Source organism: Pteropus vampyrus, unplaced genomic scaffold (genome assembly GCF_000151845.1).
Source record: "Pteropus vampyrus isolate Shadow unplaced genomic scaffold, Pvam_2.0 Scaffold702, whole genome shotgun sequence".
Classification (NCBI taxonomy): domain Eukaryota; kingdom Metazoa; phylum Chordata; class Mammalia; order Chiroptera; family Pteropodidae; genus Pteropus; species Pteropus vampyrus.
The window spans coordinates 1,045,958-1,058,385 of NW_011889483.1; the positions used below are offsets into that span (position 1 = coordinate 1,045,958).

Below are 12,428 nucleotides of genomic sequence, written 5' to 3' on the forward strand. Positions count from 1 at the left end.
TGGACCATCTGAGGTTTGGCAAATGGACTTCATAGAGCTTTCCCCATTTTGATTATGAATATATTTTAGTCATGGTCTGCATGTTTTCTCACTGGACTGAGGCTTTACCTTGTACACGTGCTACTGACTATTCTATGGAAAAAGTCCTTTTGGAAAAGATTATCACTACCTGGGAAATGCCTCTCAAACTCCATGGTAATTGGGAAACCCAATTAACTGGTCAGGTGTTTTGACAAGCCTGTGCTGTTTGGCAGGTTTTACAATACTTCCACCATGATTACCACCCTCAATTCTTTGGTTTAGGCGAACACACTAATGGTATTAAGACTCACTTGGCAAAATTTGTAGAGACCTTCCAAATATGTTGGCCTAAAGCAATGCCTTTGGTCCTTCTAAATCTCAGACGCACCCCTTTGGAACTCAACTCTCACTCTGAGATAGACATAGGCCTCTGCTTCTTTTTGATCTGCAGCTTTAAAAGGAGATTATAAATCAACATTTTAAAGATCTAATTGTTTTTATTAATATTAACCATGTTCAAGTAAAGCAATCTTTACTTTGTGTCAAGAAGATAAAGACCTTAAGCAACTTTGCAATCTGGAGATTTCATCAATTGGAAACGACACCTCCAAGACCCTCTTCAACCTTGTTGTAAAGATCCCTATCAGGTACTACTAACCAACCCTTGTGCCACCAAACTCCAGAGAATGGACTACTGGATTCACATGCTGCATCTAAAGAAACCACTAAACCCTACCTGAACCTACACATCATCTGATGACCTGCAGGTGAAAATTTTCTGAAATTGAAGCAGACAACACTTGATGAGACAGCTTTCCAAGATGTTCAGACCAGGCCAGTTAGAAGTTTTAAAATTCACAGAAGTCCTTCTTCATCTAGACTATTAACTGACTCTGGATTCCTATCCAAATTCGGTCTCTGAATTTGCAACCTATGGGTTGTATTACTGATAAGACATTTTGTTCCAGACATTTTGAGATACGGACACAACATCCAAGAAAGGTTCATCCTGGCATCAAGGAATAAAAGGCCATTGAATCCAGAAAATCTGACTCTTGATCAGCGATGCTTTCAGAGAAAGAGCTTGATCAAATGGGGGACATGTAAAAATTAATAAACAGAAACCTCATTTAAAATGAAATCAAAAGGCTAGGAAAGAACTCTCACACATGAGTCACTCAAAGCACACTACTGACCCCAACAGGAAGAGATGTACCTTGCATACTACTTCACTACCTCTGCAGGAGGAAAAGATTCCTCTTTGACTTTAACAGCTCAATCTATGGGAGACTGCCATAATTCAGCCAATTAAAATCACTATATCTCAAACTTTCAGTTTCCTCCAATGGACTTTACAACAGCTCTTCCCAAGTCCAAAATCGTTCCTCTCTTTTGTTTCTCCGGACTTGTACATAGTTCACCATTAGATATGTGTTCCAAATTGCAATTCTTTGTTGTTCCCAAATGAACCCATTTTTCTGGAGAAATATCTGGCTATTTGTTTAAGGTCAACAAAAATATATTAAACTTGTAATATGCATATGTGAGTGTATACAATCATACACACAACAATAATAACAACACATACCCTGAAGCAGGTTCTGGCACTCTGACTACTAAAGAAAGAACAAAAAACAATTAAAATGCTAAGATGACTTGAGGCCATTGTCTTCAAGAGTTCCCTAAATCCTTGAATGATAAGGCAAAAGTGATCAGTCAAAAAGCAAACTGAGTCTTTGGTATCCTATCACAAAAGAATATGGTATTAGAATCCTACATTTTTGCTATCTTACTCTGCTAGAGTGGAATTAATAAAAAAGAGTCCCATATAAACAAATGGACCTTAAAGTTTGAGAACAAGGTCTTATCTACTGTATACTGGACCAAATTACTTAATGCCTGAGCAACTGGCTGGCTATTATACCGGACATCTTTTAAAGATCACTCCCCATCTACAGCCACACCAGCCTGAACAAGCACGATCCCGTCTGACAAGGTCCTTGCAATCTGTGAGGTCAATCAAGGGTTGCCTAAATAAATAAATAAATAAATAAATAAATAAATAAATAAGGTCTCTTCCATCATAGATTTGGTAATTCTAAAAACAAGTGCCTGTTAAACAGGCATTAGGTGAAGATGTTCAATGAATGAAATATCTAAATATCCATTACCTTATATGTGCTTAGACAAAGCTTGAAAATACCCTAAGCTTTTACTTCTGGCTATCAGGCTCCGTGCAAGCAAGAAGCATTGGTGAAAGCACAGTTGTAAATAGCTAAATGTTGAAGGAGAGCCCCAACACAGGGCCAATCTGCAAACTGAGAGAGCATTTTTTTTTCTCAGTTTCTTTACATTTAAGAAATGAAAACACTAGCTGACCACTAAATTAAAGGACAATACACTTCAGCGGTAACACAGACAAAAAATGCAGACCTCAAAATACAGTTTAGGAAAGTCACTAAACAAACATACAACACATATGCAGCAACAACAAAGTCTGTGGAAGGGAATAATCTCATTTCCAGAACAGCCATGTTGTAATTATGACCAGGTTTCAACAAAATCTTAAGAGGCATTCAATGAAACAAAATATAATATACAGTAGGAAGTTCAAACACTGATTGAAAAAGACAAAGATATTGAATCAATTATCTTAAATATATTCAAAGAGCTACAGGAACTAGTGGGAAAGGAACTAAAGGTAACTAGAAAAAGGAAATATCAATGTAAGAAATAAACAATATCAATGAAGATAGACACTATAAAAATGAACCAACTAGAAATTGTGAAGTTGAAAAGTATAAAACAAAAAATTGACTAAAGGTTCAATAGCAGATTTGAAGAAAGAATTGGTGAATTCTTTGAATACAGGTCAACTGAGATTATCCAGTCAACTGTGAGATTAGCCAGCCAAAGAGAGCAGAAAGGAAAAAGAATGAATAGAAATGAACAGAATGTAAGAAACCTGTAGAATCCCATCAAGAATATCAATATACACATAATGGAAAGAGGAAGGAAAAAGGGGCAGGCAGAGTATCTGATGAAGAAATGGCTGAAAACTTCTCAAACTTGATGGAAGACATGAATCTACACATTCGCAATGCTCAGAAAATTCTAAGCAGGGTAAAATCTAAGAAAATTCACTTTAAGACACATTATAGTCAAATCGCTTATGAGTTCATATTGTTTGAGACTCTCTCTGCACTTTCTGGGCTTGTATGTCTATTTCCTTCACTGGGTTAGGGAAGTTTTCCATCATTATTTCTTGAAATAGGTTTTCAATTCCCTGCTCTTTTCTCCTTCTGGTACCTCTCTGATGTGAATGTTGTTACACTTGATGTTGTTCCAGCGACCCCTTAAACTATCCTTATTCTTTTGGATTCTTTTGGGGGGCGGGGGACGGGCTATTCTGATTGGGTGTTTTGTGCTACCTTATCTTCCAAATTGCTGATCTGATTTTCTCTTTCATCTAATCTACTGTTGATTCCCTCTAAAGTATTCTTTATTTCAGTTATTGTATTATTCATTTCTAACTGGATCTTTCTTGTGTTTTCTATCTCCAGTTTAACGTTTCCTATCTTTTTGTTAAAGTTCTCAGTGAGATCACCGAGCATCCTTATAACCAGTGTTTTGAACTCTACATCTGGTAGATTGTTTGTCTCCACTTTGTTTAGTTCTTTTTCTGAAGCTTAGTTCTGTTCTTTCATTTGCGACATGTTTCTTTGTCTCCTCATTTTGGCTGCCTCCCTATACTTGTTTCTATGTATTATGTAGAGCTGCTATGTCTCCTGGTCTTAGAATGGCCTTATATAGTAGGTGTCCTGTGGGGCCCAGGGGCACAGTCTCCCTTGTCACCTAAGCCGGGTGCTCCAGGTATGTGCAGTTTTGTTGTAGTTGAGCCTTGGCTGCTGTCTGCACATCAATGGGAGGGAGTAAACCTCAGGCTAATGGATATGTGAAGACTGGCCATGACTAACGTGGAAAAGCTGTTGTGCAGGGGCCAACCCTATGAAGCAGGATTTGCTTTAACAGGGCTCTGGTGCTTGCCCAGTCTGCCCTTTGGATATATCTTTTGTGAAGGTGGTTGGATGGTACTCTGGTGTGATCTGAAGTGGTCTACCAGGTGTGTTGCACCTGGAGCCTCTTGGGGGTGGGAGTCTGTTGCAAGCTAAGGTCAGCTGCTAGCTGTCCCTTGCCTGGTGCCAGTTGGTATGAGCTACAATGTGACCTGCAGATGGTTGCCCCTTGTGCTAGGCTTGGAGGTACCTGGGAGAGGCCAAGCTGTGAACCGAGGCCGGCTGCCACTAACGCTAAGCTTGGGGATGCTCAGCAAGAGGTACAGGGCACACCAAAGCCAAATGCTGCTTGTTTGTGGTTTGTGAACCTTTGAGAGATCTGAAGAAAGTTTGTAGCATGAACTAAAGAGGTCATTTGTATAGGAGGCCTTAAAGTTGGGTGGGGCTGGGTCTCAGGGAATCACCAGGGCACGACAAACGGTGTCAGCAAGGTTCAGTTTGCATGTTAGGTGGGGAAAAGTCTCAACAAAGAAACAATGGCCTCTGCCAGCACTTCTGTCTGGGAGAAAGCTGTCGCTCATCCCTCACCCTGAAGCCAGAAAATTCAGTTCCTCCCCATATGTCCCTGACAACTTTTGCACTGCTGCCCCAGTGCTGAAGGTGAGAAAGTCCGTCAGGAAGTGAGTTCAGGTGCAGGCCCTTTAAGAGGGACGCCTGGGACTCCAGCCACCCTCCGTCTCACTCCATCACAATCTCTGCTGGTTTACACAGCCAGAAGTCAGGTGTACTTCTCTTCCTGACCTTACGACACGGGGCTGGGAAGCTTGGTGTGGGGCCAGGACTGCTCGCTCCTCAGGGTGATCCTTCACAGCCAAGATATCTCTCCCCAATTTTAACCACCACACGTGGGTGCAGGACCAGCCCCTTTCCACATCTCTGCCTCTCCTACTAGTCTCGATGTGGCTTCTTCTGTATATCCTTAATTATAAGATCTGTTCAGCTCTTAATGTCACATTTTAATGTACACTTAAAAATGGTTAAAGTTATAAACTGTATTATGTATAACTTACTACAATTTTTTTTAAAAATGCAACCCAAGGACTATGCACATCACAATCACCAAGTATGCTTTTATAGATATGTAGGTCCTCAAACTCCAAATTAGAATCTTGAGGAAGGAGAGACCTAAGAATCCACATTTTCACAACCATCTCTAGTGATTCTTATACCACTAAAATTTGAGAACCAACACTAAGTATATGGCATTAGAATTCAACCTGTATGGGTAGATTAAACACAAAGCATTCTCAAGATCAAATTCAAAACTGCAAGCTTCTCTGTATATGCTTAGAATTTCTTATTGGTGTGAAATATATACCATTAGGTACAAAAGTGAAAATATTACTTTTTACTCTGTTGAGTATTTTAAAGACCGAAAAAGAAACTTCTAATGCCTTACAATCCAGTGTCTTGAGTCTACAAGAAGGAAATCTTCAACAGAAGAACATGATGCCAGTCATTAAACACTGCATTCTGAATTCCAATATCTCTTACCTTAACCTGTCCCATCACTGAATCCATCAGTCATCAGTGCTCAAGTCTATTATATTTTTTAAAATATCTCTCTTACCATGACCCCAACTAGCTACCCCCTGCTCCTTTTATTCCCTAGCACACTTATACAGAGATTTGTCAACAAAATGTTTATTTTTCCAACCACTGCAATTTGATTTCTTCATTAACCTTTCCTAAAAACTGTTTTCCCTCTGGTTACTGTATTTCTTCACACAGATGTACAGATATATTTACCTACACTAAATAAGTGTACAAGTGACAAAGAGCTGAACATCAAATTCAACAAACTGGTTCAAAATAAGGAAGACTTCTACAGGTAATGTTCAAAGAGAAAATATTTTTGAAATCTTGGTAAAACTGTGGCAAGATGTAGGCACTAAGTAAGTTTCTTCTCTTTCTAAAAATAAATTAGCTATTGGATAGACAATATTATACACTGTTCTTCTCAGTCGTAGCTTTTAAAAATTATGGAATATAATCTAGAGCCAGGTTTTCTTAGAAATACCTTTTTAAAAAATTGTTGTGTGTTTAAATCTTCGCAAAATGTTTTCCCTATTTACTGTCTTAACATTATAAAATTTTTTTAAAGAGAGTCACCATGGTCCCACTATTCATCCATTCCAAGAACTAAATACAAACTATGTACCAGGCACCTGGCTACCAACTTGACACAACTATTTTAATATTTTCCTGTCCCATTTAACTCTTCTGATTACACACATTTTGACACATTTTTCAGAGTTGTAAGCTTAAAATAGACAATGTTGCATTCCACTACTTGTTTGGTTAAAGTAACAATTTCTAATGCTCTACATATGTTCTACTCGTTATAAGAATGGAAATTAAAACCTACGAATTTATGAGAAGCCAACGGAAATCTTATTTATACATAAAAATGCATGTTCAGATTTTATCAGAATGGAAAACAGTATTCAGATTAATATTCAAATGACGTTAATACTAATGACATTAAGCTTTAAAATATCAGTTTTGTAATAGATATAAACATTCATAGAAACGAGCAGCAGGAAATACATCAAAATGCTTATATTATCTGATTGTACATTTATAAATGTTTTTTTTAAATAAAGTAAATGCCAAAAGAAACAGCTGAAAGAGTTGAAAAGTGTTGCCAAACTTCTGACCTGAACGAGATGGTAGAGACTCGTTTCTCTGCTTCTCCCCACTAAAAAACACTATAATCTCTGAAAATAACACAAGGGACTGTGAAAATTCTAGAAGGCAGTAAGAAAGCAGTACACTGGTTTTAGAGCCCAAAACTGAAGGAAAAACGAAGTAACAGGGTATCTTATATCTTTGAGACCTAACAGACTCAGACTTGATGTTTCCCTATCCACAACCTAGTTCATTCCTCTACTTCGTAAAACAGTAGTTTCTCTGACATCAAACAAGCCCAGCACCACCAAAAAGAGAGAGCAATTCTGGAGCCCTGCTAATAATAAGTGGCTAAGGGAAGCACTCTCATTCTCCACTGGCCTGGAAGAGACTCCCCTCCCCAGGAGCGAGAAATCCAGTCAAGCAGCAGGACAGGCATAGGTGATCTCTAGATCCCTTTCCTCATCTCAGAGACAATGCAGGAGCAGGGGCACCTGCTAAAGAGATCCAGCTATAACAAGCAGTCCAACCAGGAAACCTCTGTGACCCCAATGAACTCAGATCTTCCCCACTAGACTCCAAGAGAGAAACATAAGGAGGGAGGGAGGGAGGGAGGGAGGAAAGGGAGGGACCGGTAGGAGAGATCTCTACCCTAACAACTGCCTGCCTGGCAAGGGAAGCTTCTTGGACCCTGTGTGCCTGAGACTCTGCTCCCCAACAAAGAGACACCCAGGAGTCCAACTTAGGGAACCACCTTTTGTTCCCTCTGGTTATTTCAAGCAGACCAAAAAATATGCCACCAGATATGCCAAGCAGACCAAAATAACATTGCAATGTTCTAAAATTTAAACTACTATAACTGCACACTAACCACACACAGGCTTTATTTCTTTGATACAGCTTTTTTCTCCAATTCAAACAGGCTTTGCCTAATATAATAGCGTGCTTGCTTTTTTGCCCTTACTCTTCCTTCTTTGTGTGTCTACTCTCTTGTTCCAAGACATGGCAGATTAGTTTTCTGATTCATCCTCTTGAATATCATTGGGAATAAAAGCTGTTCTAAAAGGAATTGTAAAGTTACACTTAACTGTATTTGTGTTAACATTAATCTCTTATGGACTATTCAAAATAATCATAATAAGTATAACTAAATTATGTAGCTAGACCTTGATAATTAGAAAGCAAATGCACTTAGGGCCTCTTCTTCCAACTAGAGGAACTGAACACCATGTCTCATTGGAAGTTTGAAAATTTCATGATAAATTATTGTCCCAAGAGACCATTACAGGTAGATCAATAAAACTTCCATAGAAATGGCAATAAGGAAATGACAGTGGGATTGTAACTGTGATTGCTGTAGTGTTATTGTAGTTTTATGATTGTAACCAATTCCTTTTCTATCCTTCCAATCTCATTCTCATTTTTATGTACACAAAAATGCCTTGTTAACTAATATATAACTTGTAGACAGCTTGCTTGTTTGCTTGCTTGAGAACCCTAGGAACAGACTTCAAAAGAAGCTGACTAGGTTCCCAGACATTTCAGTGCAGTAAGACTGACCACAAAATCCTTCCCTAGATGGAGCAAAACAGCCTCCTCTTGACCAGCTCCAAGATGTTTATCATAGCATTCTACAAAGGACATTTCATCATGCTGACTCATTCCTGAAAAGAGGAACTCCTCACCCACTCCTTGTTAATTCATTTGATCTACTTACTTTCGTGACGGCAGTCCACCATCTTGAATGAATCTGCTTTCCTCCCACCAACACTTGTCTCTCAATTATTGGCTCATGAGGGGCAAGCTGCCAAATCTGAGTTTAGTAACACTATCTTTGGAACCACAGTACACAAAAGTAGGCCAGGACATGTGTGCTAAATCTTAGGGTAACTGCCTATTAAAATACTTACGTAGAACCCAGCATCTCCTAAAATAATAGAAAAAATGTCCAGAATGCAATTGGAAATCGCTCTTCATACTAAGAACTGATACTATCAAAAGATGGATGAGAAAATACAATCAAGTGATGTCAACAATTAAATAAAGATCATGAGAATCCCAAAGGTGAAGACAAAGAAATGTAGCTGAAATAGTATTTAAAAATATCAATTTAAAATTTCCCATATTTGGCAAAAAATACAAACCTACAATTTTAAGAAGCTGAAAGAACCCCAAGCAGGATAAACCCAAAGAAATAAATGTCAAGATACATCAAAATTAAACTTTTAAAAACTACAAAGAAAAGTCTGGAAAACAGCCGTGATAAACGATATACAAACTACATGGGGACACCAATTATAATTTTCATTTAATTTTCATTATAATTAGGATTTTCATTTGCAAACTTACAGGCCAGAAAAAAGTGGAGCAATTATTTTTCAGTTCTTGAAGAAAAGAACTGCAACCCAGAATTTTATATCCAGCAATACTGTTCTTGAGAAATCAAGAGAAAATAAAGCCATTTTCAGAAAAAATAAAACAAAGTATTTGGAGTCTAGCAGATGTTCCCTTAAAGACTGGTTAAAGGAAGTCTTCAAACAGAAAGAAAATAATGAAAGAATCTTATGGCAGCAGGGAGGAAAGAGGAAGAAAAGATAAAGGCAGAAATATGCATAAATATAAAAGACAATCCTTTTCCTTGTGAATTGTATAACTCATATACAATGATTGAAACAAAAATTATAACACTAACACTCAAGACAATGATATTTAAAAGTCAGAAAAACAAAGGTATCTAAGTGAAAAGTGAATTTTCTATACTTCACTTGAAGTGGTAACATGCTGCATAGGTAGGCTGTGATAAATTACATATGCATATTGTAATATCTAGAAAAACCAGTAAGAAACTATATAAAAATAAACTCAAAAAACTATAAATTAATCAAAACGGAATTGTTTCAGTAACCCCAGAAAGGCAAGAAAAAAGAAACAAAAGAAAGAAATAATAACAATATAGCAAACTTGAGCACTCGGAGATCAATAATTACCTTACATTTAAATGATCTAAATACATCCATCCATCGAAAGACAGAGACTGGCAGAGTAAATAATAAAATATAAACCAACCATATGCTATTCAAAAAAAACTCATTTTAAGTTCAATACTATAAAGAGGTCAAACATAAATGGAAATAGATACGCCAGGCATTCTTTGACAAATAAATCAGGAGTGGTTATTTCAATATCTGATAAAGTAGACTTCTGGTCCAAAGAAAATTTCTAGAAACAAAGAGGAACATTACACATAATGAGAAAAGGATCAATACATCAGGAAGACATAACAATACTAATTATATAAAAACCAAACAACAGAACTTCAAAATACATTTAAAAAGAAAACTCATAAAACTGAAAGAATAAATAGATAAATGCACTATTATAGGTGGAGACTTCAACACTGCACCCCACATCCTCAGCAACCGACAGGACTACTTGATAGAAAATAAGCTAAGTTATACAAGATCTGAACACACAAAAAAAACCCAGATAATATCTAACTGACACATAGAGAAACCCCACCCAAAAAAACAAAATAAATATTATTTTCCAAACACAAAATAATATTCACTCAAATAAAGCATATTCAGTAATAAAATGAACCTAAGCAAATACAACAGATTGAAATCAACTATGTGTTGCTTGATCATAAAGATTAAATTAAAAATAAATAAGAGAAAGACAACACGTAAATGCCAAATACATGGATATTAAACAACAAGCTTAACTGATGCATGGATCAAAGAGAAAGTTTTAAAGGAAATTTTTAAAACAGACAAAACCAACTAAAACGGAAAATAAAACGTATCAAACTATATGGGATGCAGCTAAAGGAGAACTGAGGGAAAGTCATAGCACTAAATACATTAGAAATGAAAAGTCTCAAGTTAATTTAAATGCCAACCTCAAGAAACTAGGAGAAAAAAAAGAAAAGCAAAAGTAAAAGAATAATAAGGAACAGAAATTAACTCAATTGAAAACAGAAAAATCGTTTTTTTAAAAAATCAATGAAACCAAGAGCTGGTTCTTCAAAAAGATAACTACAATTGATAAAATTCTAAGAGTGACAAAAACAGAAATAGAAGATACAAACGACCAATATGAATTTTAAATAGGTGAGATAGCACTATAAACCCTATAGCCATTAAAAATATTTTATAAAACTATAAACATTACACTCAAAAATTCAACAACTTAGAGGAAATCAACCAAGTCCTCAAAAACCACAAACTTCCAAAACAAATGAGATAATAGATAACCTAAGGTCCCTGAAAACAAACCTCTAGGCCCAGATAATTTCATTATAGATTTCTAATGAACTTTTAACAAAGCATTATCATCAATTTTATACAGTATCTTCCAGAAAACAGAGAAAGAATACTTCCATACTGATTTTAAACTAGTACTACCCTAACACTAAAGTCAAAGACAGTATCAAAAAAGAAAACTACAGACCAACTATCTCTTATGAACTTAAATATAAAAAACTTCAGTAAAGTATCAGCAACAGTTATCTAATAATGTCTACAAGAAATTACACACCAAGACCAAGTGGGGTTTATTCAAGGTGAGCAAGGCCAATTCAACATTCAAAAAAAAAAAAAAAATCAACCAATGTAATCTACCATTATCAAGACTAAAAAGAAAAATTATATCAATTGGTACAGGAAAGTCACATAACAAAATCCAATCCCATCCATGATAAAACTGTCAGCAAACTCCAAAGCGGTAAACTACCTCAATTTAAGAGTATCTACCAAAAAACCTACAGCTAACATCATACTCAATCAGTAAAGAACAAATACTTTACCTTAGGATCAGTAACCGATAAAAAACATCTGCTCTCGCAGCTATTACCCCACGTGGTACCGGAAGTTCTAACACAGCAATAAAGCAGCGAGGTAGGGATAGGGAGGAGATGGTGGATTTGAGAACATAAAGGTTAAAAAAGAAAACTAGAGACATGATAGTCTATGTAGAAAATCCCAGAAATCTACAAAAAATGCCAAGGACTAGTGAGTTCAGTAAGGTCTCCGGATAGAACCTTACTGAACTCACTAGTAAGTCAATGAAAAAACCAATCAATCTCGAAAAACTAACAATTAACATGTAGAAACTGAAATTAAAAGCACAATACAATCACTCTAAAGGAAATGAAATACTTACGTAAAACTTTACCAAAATGTGTACATCTGTATACTAAAAATTTCAAAATGCTAATAAAAGAACACAAAGATAGCCTAAGAAATGGAGAGACACACCAGTGTTAACTGACTGAATGACTGACATACTAAAGATATCTGCCCCAAACTGATCTACAGCTTTCATTCATTTCCTATCAAATTCCAGCAAAGATTTTTTAGACAGAGCCAAGCTGATTTTTAAAGTTATAGGGAAAGGCACAGGCCCTAGTAGAGCTAAAACGGTCTTAACAAAGAAAAAATAAAGTGGGAAGTCACTCTATCCGATGTTAAGGCTTACTTATATATAAGCATACTTCAAAGATGCTGTAGGTTCAGTTCTGACCCACCACAATAAAGCATCATAATAAAGCAAGTTGTAACCTTTTGGATGGCTGAGGTCTTCCCTTCAATTTGTAAAAAATGCAACATCTGTGAAGCACAATCAAGCAAAGTGCAATAAAACATGGTGTGCCTGTAGCTGCAATAATAAAGAGAGTGAATTTGGCCAAGAGATAGACAC

At 36.5% G+C, this 12,428-nt stretch overlaps 1 protein-coding gene across 1 annotated transcript in view; it reads right to left on the reverse strand.

The window, feature by feature from the left end:
- Nucleotides 1-12,428, reverse strand: part of SPIDR (scaffolding protein involved in DNA repair) — a 435,467-nt gene that overhangs the window by 400,486 nt on the left and 22,553 nt on the right.